Raw genomic sequence first — 10,855 nt, 5'->3', positions numbered from 1 at the left:
CAGGCTTTGCCGAGTGCTAGGCACTCGGCAAAGTCAGGCACTCGGCAAATCTGGACTTTGCCGAGTGCCTGGCACTCGGGAAAGCCAGGCGCTCGGCAAAATTTGTTTTTATTTTTTTTTAAAAACTTTGCCGAGTGTCATCCTTGGGCACTCGGCAAAATGTTTTTTTATTTTCTGAAAACAAATTTTGCCGAGTGCCTCCTGGGCCCGGCACTCGGCAAAGACATTTTTGCCGAGTGCTTCCCATGGCACTCGGCAAAATATATATATTTTTTTTGATTTTGGACCCAAATTTTTTTGTGTAGCCTTGTGACAGTATTTAAAGCTCTACTCTAAAATTTGGTGAAATTTTGACTTTTTTAGGAATATTGACGAAAATCATAGCAGTGGCAAGCATCTGGTGAAGGGGCTTCCCCCAAAGTACCAGGCTACAATTGCATCGCAAGATAGTTTGTCAGCAGTGGGAAAGAAGCCAAACTCAGCCTTCAAAGGTATCCGCTTTTGTTTGTTAAGTACACTGTTTAGGTGCTGGCAATCTATTAAATAGACAGTATTTGATGTTGTTCAGCTTTTGAGAGCATTGCCACACATGGACATCTGGACCTTACAATGCATTGATATCAGGATATGCAAACAGCTGCGTAATGTGCTCGACATTTGCCTTGGCACTGTAGTGATACACAGTGCTGTAAATTAGAGCCCAGAAGTAGGTTATCAGCATTAGTATGTTATATTACTTATTAAATTAACTTGTATCCACACTAACAAATCTGTTATAACTTATAATTTGCATCAAACTTTATTAAATCAACTGAAGTCTTATGTAAAGTGAAAAGCTAAATCTTCTAGATGGAGGAGTTCCTGAATGGTTATCAGATTAGGATATAGTATAATAATATGTCTTCATATGCTTACAGCTTTGTGACAATATGACCTTTGTGCATGCCTAAAATTATCTGAATGTGCTAATTTAGCCTGCAGAAGTCATGTTAAGAATTACAGCTTGAGCTAAGGCATTCCATCACATTTATCTTGGTACGATTAGACACTGTGTTTTCCTTGGTCTCAGTTCATGGTTTCAAAGTTGTAGGTATTATCATTGGCCACTCATAAGCCGAAGAGACATATAAAAGCTGGATACACTCAGATTTGTCGGAGGAAAAACAACATGCAGGAAGGGGTCAAATGCATCTCTGCTCTGGCGATAGGTAGGCATTCCTAAGTTAGTGTTCACAGATACTGATTACGTACAAGGAAGATGACGTGGATTGAATGTGTAGTTGCAATGTACCTTCCCGTCTAATCAATAGCAAACACTTAATTGAGTTCTTAACAGCATTCTCATGTTTATCAGCATAAATCAGAGGCTTGTCTTTGGCTGCTACAACAGTCATATCTGTAAGTACATATGCTATTTTGTCTAATATTTCATTGAAGATTGTCATTAAAGAATGCCATAACAACTGACCTTTATTTATTTTCTACTAAATAATTGATGTAGTTCTTATTACTTATTGTCAACACTGCTTTTGTACCCTTATGATCTTATCCGCTATATAAGCTACATTTATTTCTCATCCATGCTATCCATCTGTAATCATGTTATTATGCTTTCTAAATTTGTCATTGTAGGGTGACATTGCTGAACTACAGAATGAGAGCACAGCAGCCAAACAAAACGAGAGAAAATATCAAACACCTTAGAGCTCCTTATTGAGCTTCAATACTCTATTGTTTAACTATAGCGCAATAAAATAACATCGGTGATCAAGATGGCGCGGCAAAGCCGCGCCCAGGTTTTCTAGTTTATTTGAAAATGGGCACTTTTTTCCTAGTACTCTGGTTTTTCCGCTTGATAGTAGGTACATCGCAGGTAGACAAGATCGTTTCCATTGCACAGCATTTTTTTATTACAAATTTGAAACAAAAATAATAGAAAAGAAGAAACGAGTATATAGAAATCCTAGAAACTTGCTGTTTTGTTGGAACATCCCTGCTGGCAGTTTTGGGCCCTGAAAGTTTTTTTTATTTTTTTTAAAAAAAGTACTTTGCCGAGTGCCCCTGCCCAGGCACTCGACAAAGTTTTTTTTTAAAAAAAATTCAGAAATTCTTTGCCGAGTGCCTAAACAGGGGCACTCGGCAAAGAAATTATTTAAAAAAAAAAAAAAACTTTGCCGAGTGCCTGGGCAGGGGTACTCGGCAAAGAAATTATTTAAAAAAACAAAAAAAAACTTTGCCGAGTGCCTGGGCAGGGGCACTCGGCAAAGTAATTTTTTAAAAAAAAATAAAAAAAAACTTTGCCGAGTGCCTGGGCAGGGGCACTCGGCAAAGTCTTTTTTTAAAAAAAAATAAAAAAAAACTTTGCCGAGTGCCTGGGCTGGGGCACTCGGCAAAGTAAATTTTTAAAAAAATATTTTTTTTTTACCGAGTGCTGATTCGGGCACTCGGCAAAATAACCGTTAACGGCCGGCGCCGCAACGGCCGAAAATATTTTGCCGAGTGCCGCCCCAAGCACTCGGCAATTTTTTTTTTATTTTGCCGAGTGTCCCGATAAAAAGCACTCGGCAAAGACCCTTTGCCGAGAAAAATTTTGCCGAGCGGACTTTGCCGAGTGCTACACTCGGCAAAGCCTTTGCCGAGTGTAAAAACACTCGGCAAAGCCGCGGCCTCCAGTAGTGCAAGGGCGAACTGTCACCGCCATGAAGATGCAATGATCCATCTATCCATGATCCTGCTGCTGTAGGATGGCTGAGTAAGAAAAGAATAGTTTCTCATGGCCAATAAATATATATGTTCAATTTTTAGTTGCGGTTCCAGGAAAGAAAGTGTTTGTCATAGAGATCATTTTTATTTTGTCTTTTTGTGTTCAGCTGTGCAGCAGTTATTGTGACCAATACTGGTATATTTATGCTATGTTTATCACTTTGAACATCCAAAGACCAGGGAGTCGGGCTCTCCCCCAACGCTAGGGGCCCTGGCTCTCCCCCCCCCCCCCCCCCCCACCCACCCACCCACACCCCCTGCCACCGCTGGCTGCTGCCGGCGGCCTCCCCCTCCACCCTCTCCCCTCACCTCCCTGCCTCCCCCCTCCCCTCCTCCCCCTCGCACGTCCGGGCCTGCGGGACCACCCGAGCATGAGGGATGAGGGGCTGCGCTGCACGTCGGGCGGACGCCGCAGCCGCTGCCAAGGCCTTCCCTGCCGGGCACCATGGAGGTTGCCTCCACCGTCAGCACCCCCTCGCCCTCCACGCCGCCGGGGGCTACCAGCAGCGCCGCCGCCGCGGCCACCCCACAGCCTAGCACGGGGGGCGGATCTGGCATTCTGGCGCGCCCCCACCACCGGAGCTAGCTGCCACCGCCGCCGCCGCCACGTCTGGGGCGCCCCGCCGGCTGGCGCGGAGGGAGCTGCCACCGCCGCCGTTGACGACGTGCTCAGATCCATGCTGTCTGGGCCCAAATTCGAGCCTTTCGGGCCCATGGACGCCCATCGGCCAAGCCAGGCCGCCATGGCGACACTGACCTCCCCCAGCTCGTCCTCCCTCTCGCCGACCGCGACTTCGTTCTTTCCGGCCTTCTCGGAAGGGCGCACGAAGCGCCGGCGGTGGGCGGACGACGACGGCAAGGAATCCGACGACGACCACCCCACAACCTAACTGGAAGCCGCTCGTCGCCTGGCGAAGCCTGTCACTGTGTCCCCCGTGCGCGGCCAGACTGTCCTGGTTCTGGGCTGTGGCGTACGTGATCTCACATGTAGAGATGTCCTGGTTTGTAAGCATCGTACGTGACAACGTACATGAAATCTTCTGAAATTTTTATCATAGCCTCCACATATGATATCACGACATCTCAACAAGTTTCATGATTTTCGGACTTCGTTTGATTTTTATAGAATTTAAAAACACTTCACACGCAATTTCACGGACATGTTTCGTGAACAAGATGTCCGAAATTTCAGGTCCGTTCCTGGATACGGCCTCTCACAACACTCACTAACATGACTATCAATTTTTGAATCATTAAATTCCATTATTCGTACTACGTGCAGTTCAAATTTCTATTTTTCGAAAAAATTCAAATAAACGAAATAAAGTAACTAAATATATCAAAAAGCCACAAAAAATCTCCAAATTGTAACTAGGAGTTCCTGGTGATTTAAAAGGGATGCACAAAAAAATTAGAGGCCAAAAACAAAAAAACAAAAAAAAACTTTGCCGAATGCCGGGAAATGGCACTCGGCAAAGGGTGTCTTTGCCGAGTGCCAGGCATAAGGCACTCGGCAAAGAGTGTTTTAATTTTTTTTAAAAAAAATTTCCTCTTTGTTGAGTGCATCCACAGGAACACTCGGCAAAAAATTATAAAAAAAAATTAAATCTTTGCCGAGTACCATGCCAGGGGCACTCGGCAAAGTATTTTTTTTAAAAAAAAAATTCTTTGCCGAGTGTCAGATCTGAGACACTCGGCAAAGAATTTTAAAAAATTAAATCTTTGCCGAGTGCCAGATCTGAGGCACTTGGCAAAGAATTTTTTTTAAAAAAAAAATCAAATCTTTGCCGAGTGCCTGCTGTTAGGCACTCGGCAAAGAAGGCCATGACCGAACGCCGTTTCACGGGCAGCCTATGCCGAGTGTAGAGATTTTGCCGAGAGTCTGGCACTCGGCAAAGAAGTCCTTTGCCGAGTGTCCTTGTTTGCCGAGTGCCCGGCACTAGGCAAAGAACTCTTTGCCGAGTGCAATTCTTTGCCGAGTGCAGCACTCGGCAAAGAAGATCTTTGTCGAGTGCCTAATTTTTAACACTCGACAAAAAATTTTGCGCTCGACAAAGTCTCTGTTTCCGGTAGTGATTTCGTATCTAACGTAAGGCCTCGATCGTGTCGCCGTCCGTTTTCCACACGCTCGACCGGCCTGGAGGATCGATCGTATCGCATATGGAGTACTTGCTGCTCAGTTTTTTTTAGGCCATGTGATGTAGAAGTACCAAGCCCCTTCATATAATCATTTAGCGGTACATATATCAAATATTTGTAGATGTGAAACTATAGAATGCATGGTTGTAATAAGTTTACTTACTCCAATGTATCTTTTCAGATCTTCCTAAGGGCGAACTGTCACCGCCATGAAGATGCAATGATCCATCTATCCATGATCCTGCTGCTGTAGGATGGCTGAGTAAGAAAAGAATAGTTTCTCATGGCCAATAAATATATATGTTCAATTTTTAGTTGCGGTTCCAGGAAAGAAAGTGTTTGTCATAGAGATCATTTTTATTTTGTCTTTTTGTGTTCAGCTGTGCAGCAGTTATTGTGACCAATACTGGTATATTTATGCTATGTTTATCACTTTGAACATCCAAAGACCAGGGAGTCGGGCTCTCCCCCAACGCTAGGGGCCCTGGCTCCCCCCCCCCCCCCCACCCACACCCCCCGCCACCGCTGGCTGCTGCTGGCGACCTCCCCCTCCACCCTCTCCCCTCACCTCCCTGCATCCCCCTCCCCTCCTCCCCCTCGCACGTCCGGGCCTGCGGGACCACCCGAGCATGAGGGGTGAGGAGCTGCGCCGCACGTCGGGCGGACGCCGCAACCGCTGCCAAGGCCTTCCCCGCCGGGCGCCATGGAGGTTGCCTCCACCGCCAGCACCCCCTCGCCCTCCACGCCGCCGGGGGCTGCCAGCGCCGCCGCCGCCGCGGCCACCCCGCAGCCTAGCACGGGGGGCGGATCTGGCATTCTGGCGCGCCCCCACCACCGGAGTTGGCTGCCGCCGCCGCCGCCGCCGGCACGTCTGGGGCGCCCCGCCAGCCATCAATGCCGCCGGCCGGCGCGGAGGGAGCTGCCACCGCCGACGTTGACGACGTGCTCAGATCCATGCCGTCTGGGCCCAAATTCGAGCCTTTCGGGCCCGTGGACGCCCATCGGCCAAGCTAGGCCGCCATGGTGACACTGACCTCCCCCAGCTCGTCCTCCCTCTCGCCGACCGTGACTTCGTTCTTTCCGGCCTTCTCGGAAGGGCGCATGAAGTGCTGGCGGTGGGCGGACGACGACGGCGAGGAATCCGACGATGACCACCCCACAACCTAACTGGAAGCCGCTCGTCACCCGACGAAGCCTGTCACTGTGTCCCCCGTGCGCAGCCAGACTGTCCTGGTTCTGGGCCGTGGCAGAGTAGATGCTGGACGGCAGGGACCTAGGCAAAGATGGCGGAATGTAGCCGACCGCACCCCCAGCAGGTGCACGGCCTGCCTACTCGGCCAGTGGAGGGCCACGTCCCTGCCCGCCAACGCCTCGGCCACTGCAGGCGGGTCTCTGCCCCAAATGCCGATGGGTGGCGAGACATCCTCCCCGGTAGGAGACACGTCTGATGGCCGCCTCGGTAGAGCCTCATCCAAAGCAACTCCCGAAGGCCCAGAGGATCCGCGTAGAGTTTCGAGAAAGATGTTTCAACTGTCTCTGCTATTCGCACCGAGTAGCGACTTGCTGGTTGCCACAACGTTGTCTGCGCTGCCACGGCTTCCGACACCTTGCCAAGGATTGCAAGTAGCCTAGGCCTGCTTCGACGTCGGCGGCGAATGGTTCCATCCTGCCACGACACTCTGCTCGTGATGATCCCCTGGCCTCCCAGCACGCGCCGCACGACGGTTCACCGAGTTCGAAGGGTTCTGCACCGGGGGCCGTGGGGGGCGCCGGCGGCAGACGACGATGACGACGCCGGCGGCACTGGACTAAGCCGAAGGACATCAGCACGGGTGCGCCTGCCGACCACGTCGACAACATAGCTACTTCTGCTGCTGCACTCTACTTCTTCGAGCCAGATCCGCTGGCGTTGGCGCTATGCGCGAGCGCGGGGCCTCCCGCATGCGTCATCTCGGTCGACCTAATGTTGGAGGAGTTCACTGCCTAGCTCGTCGTGAGCCGACCAGCGAGAGAGCCAGTGCCCGGGTGCCAACCTTCTCTGGAGGCCGCCCTCAGGGGATTGAGAATCATTGATGGATACACGATATCCGGCGATGGCTGCTCACTCGCCTCAGTTGTCGCTGGTGCAGGAGTTGCCACAGCTCACGCCGCCTCGGGTGGGACAACTCGACGTCGAAGATGCGTTCACAGTGGGCACACGCACCCCAACGACGCGACGCCCACGCCACGTGAGGCTGCTCGGCGTCTCGCAAGGTTCACCGAGGAGGTGCAGTGCAAGAGAATGTCACCATTGATCATCAGTCCTCCAAGGCAGAAGGCGGTAAAAAGGTGCCCCCTGCCACTTAGGAGCAGGCGGATTGCCGCTCAGCCATTGTCGCACATATCGACCTCCAAGCGGGGTGAGGTACTACTCATGAAGAGGATGGGTATCGTGCCACCGGCGGCACCAGTTTCTTCAACGTCCAAGGGAGCATACAACGCCATTTTCGCAGGGAACTTGACATCTAGCCAAGTTGAAGCTCTCGATGAGTTATTCCCAGCGACCAACAACAGAGCTGGTAGAAAACTCTTCTCGGACGCCGGAGTAAGATCGCGCAGCTAGCAGCGAAGGCGCCCAGCTTCGTAGGTTGCAGCGCTGCTCTTAGCTCGGTTGTAAACCTTTTTATGTAATATCGAAGCTTGAATTTATTTGCTAGGACGGTCCAGCCTATGGCTTGTAAGACCTCCGAGGGCGCTCGTTAGAAGCATGTCATTTGTATGTTTAAACTCTTCTTTTTAATTACAATGATGCACAAATCTTTTGCGTATTCGAGAAAAAAATGTTTATCACTTTGGTACTTCACTTGGAATTTAGACACTGAATCTATCTTTTTTTATATAGAACATTGAATCTTTCTTGCCTGTTTGGGATTTTATATCTAAATAAAATAAAGCCTTTTATGGCGCCACAGTGGCATAACAAAATGACAAAATGAAGTACATGAAAATGAAGTAAATAGTGATTGATGGGCAATGTAGTCCCAAGGAAGAGAAACAGACATCAAGCAGCACTTCAGAGGCACAAGATCATCATCCATTGGTTTGTTAGCAGATGCAGACTCAGGCATGCTATTCGCAAGCTTTGATGCAGCAGAAGCCGCTCTCTGAACAAGGACTCGAAAGCTATCTCCTGGATCTTTCTTCGACTTCTCACGGCTCTGATCTAATAATAAAAGTGCACATCGAAATGAGAATGTTTTGCATGTTGACAAGCTGCATTACAAGCTATAACAAGTTTGCATGTGGATCTGAGTGAGCAAAGTCGCAGGAGGATAGTGGATCATTAAAATCTGCTACACAGTTCATGGTGAACTACCATTCACCATTTCAAAATGGAAACACTAATTTGATCTGTACTTTAGTGTGGTACAATACTACAATAGACAACATTTGAAGAGGTAAGACTGAATAGTAACTGATGCATATGTAGTTTACATGTCTGGAAGCACATCATATTTTCCTAGTTGAGAATGCCAGTGCACCCTTTCTTATAAGTTCTAACAAACCAATACTAACTGATGCTTATGAAACCAGCTGACAACCAATTGAGATAATCCTTTCATAGAGAAACCAAAGAAATTATTTAGGAAATAGATATATTGGTTGGGAAAAACATAGATTCCTAATCCTGTTTGCAAACAAGTTAAATAAAAAAATAATAGCTAATGTCACCAACGTATAGACTTGATAAACAGAAACCTTCATAGCTCTGAATTACGAGAGAGGAACCTTTGGTGGTTTTTCTTGGACACTCCCACAGCTCACTCCAGGTTGTATATTTGAAACAGGATTCTTACATAGCTTTTCTCCATTTCTAATTTGGAATAGTGGGAGTAATACCTGCATTTACAGCATTCATTTGCCGTTCAGCTTCAGCAATCCGCACCCGGACAGGTTCAGGCTCGTCAAACAGCCGTGCATTACAAAAGATCATCTCGTTACATTGCTGGACAATGACTGGTCCAGTGGAGAGGTCTTGGCATTTAGAATTAGTGCAAGTAATTAAATTGCCCTATGCTTTGGGATATGGACTGCAACAAGATGCAAAGGGATGCACAGTTCTACACCAAGCTGTGTTTGCAGGAAGCTTTTGTTTGCTACAAGCCTCTGTAAACTGAGAATGAGTGATGGTGAAGGAGCTCTATCAGACGCTTATCAGTGCAGGATGATGAGGCCTGGCTGGGAAAAAGCTGGCTATCGACAGGCAAGCTTATGACGCTCTCCTAGATGCACAAAAAGTGGATCCTGGCAATGATGAGATTGAGCAGGAGTTAATCCATGTGTGCAGGTACACCCATAAGGCGCAGGAACTTCCAACCAAGCTAAGTGAGTTGATAATCTGCATGCAAGATTTAGAAGCTCCATGGGATCCCGAAGGTTTCAAGAGCGGCTTGAGGGCAAGCCGCATTTCAAGCGGAGGGGAATGTCAGCGACTGGGCCGTTGGATAAGCTCCCAACCTGGACAGGAGCAGGAGAAAAACGCCCAAGCTGGGCCGGGACAGGAGCAGCAGAATAAAGACCAGAGCAGCCATCGGGGAGAGCCTATCGAACCAGAACAGAACCTGGACAGGAGCAGGAGAAAAACGCCCAAGCTGGGCCGGGACAGGAGCAACACAATAAAGACCAGAGCAGCCATCGGGGAGAGCCTATCGAACCAGAACAGAACGTGAACGAACCTGTCTTCGGTCTCTGAACCTGTCTTCTTCTTCCTCCTGAACCCCCTTGCTGTTCTTGCTTCTGGTCTCTGATTTCCTCAAATCTGTACCCAGTTCTCTTCTTTTCTATTCTCCAGAGATTGTATCCCAAACTACCAAGAACTGCTGTTGCTGTGTGATTCCCTGGTCTAGGATCATAACAGAAACATTGTTGGAACGCAGATTTAGGTCCACGTCGAGAGAGACTTCACCCTGTACCGAACTGGGTACCGGATCCACCCTTGCACGGCATCGACGGACGCCTGCATCATTTTGCACGCAGAGACCGTGTAGATTGAGATTGGACACGGCGAGATTACCCTTTGCCAGGCAGCCGGAGACCCTGGCATCCGGTTTTCCAGGCTGTGCTGTAGTGCGCGGCAGACGAGATCGCCAGGCTCTCGATGGCGCAGTCGGATTGGCTACGCCGGGCAAGGACGCCGTTCACGAAGGAGACGAACCGCTCCAGGTCAGCCGTGGATGCCGACCGAGAGGCGAAGCGGAGCTCGGGCACGCGCGTCCAGAGACCGAGCCGCCGCCGCGAGAGCGCGCCCGTGCGCACCGCGTCCCTCGCGTCGGGCACCAGCTCGAGGATATGGAGGAGCACGTCGTCGTCGAGGCCGCTGATCCGGTCGACGACGTCGCCGGGTGGTGGGGCTAGCCGCCTTGCTCGTTTCGAGTTGCGCGAGTCATCCGCCGTGGAATCTTCCATGCGCGAGATTGGCGGGTGCCCTCGCTTCTTCGAACGGGCTCGGTTGGCGGGCTCGTTTCTGTAGATGCTGGTGCGGCGATCACGGCTGTAGCTAGGCACCATTTCCTGATTAATTTTAGTCAAAAAATGATTATGACATCAAGTGTGATGTTTTCTCTTTTTTCTTTGTTAAAAAAACTCGTGAGTACTGAGTAGTACTTCCGACGACATTGTAGACAGGAAACCACCGCCCTACGCCGGTGATGATATTTGGTTGGCTGATGACAGATTCAGAAAAAAAAAAAGATCGATCGTGCCTGGCCGGATTCCACCATAACATGATTCCATGGCCCACTCATCGGAGTCGCTGGGCGCTGGCTATCCCCACACCTTGTTCTGGAGTCTGGGGCATGGGACCCACCTGTCAATGGACGGGCGGCACATCAACGTCGCACCACCTCGGCGCACCGTCCTTCGCCTCCGAACCCGCCAGGGCCTTCACGCCGCCCCGTGAGTCGCTGAGGGCATC

The 10,855-nt window shown here is 49.6% G+C and overlaps 1 long non-coding RNA gene across 1 annotated transcript; it reads left to right on the top strand.

Moving 5' to 3' along the window:
• Positions 1-371: 371 nt before the first annotated feature.
• Positions 372-1,907, top strand: LOC136525217 (uncharacterized). The gene is made up of 4 exons (XR_010776456.1): positions 372-491; positions 1,091-1,208; positions 1,355-1,398; positions 1,633-1,907. It is a non-coding gene; the product is annotated as an uncharacterized lncRNA (long non-coding RNA).
• The last annotated feature ends 8,948 nt before the right edge of the window (positions 1,908-10,855 follow it).

This window comes from Miscanthus floridulus, chromosome 19 (genome assembly GCF_019320115.1).
Source record: "Miscanthus floridulus cultivar M001 chromosome 19, ASM1932011v1, whole genome shotgun sequence".
Taxonomy (NCBI): Eukaryota; Viridiplantae; Streptophyta; class Magnoliopsida; order Poales; family Poaceae; genus Miscanthus; species Miscanthus floridulus.
This window is presented reverse-complemented; position numbering and strand designations above follow the sequence as displayed.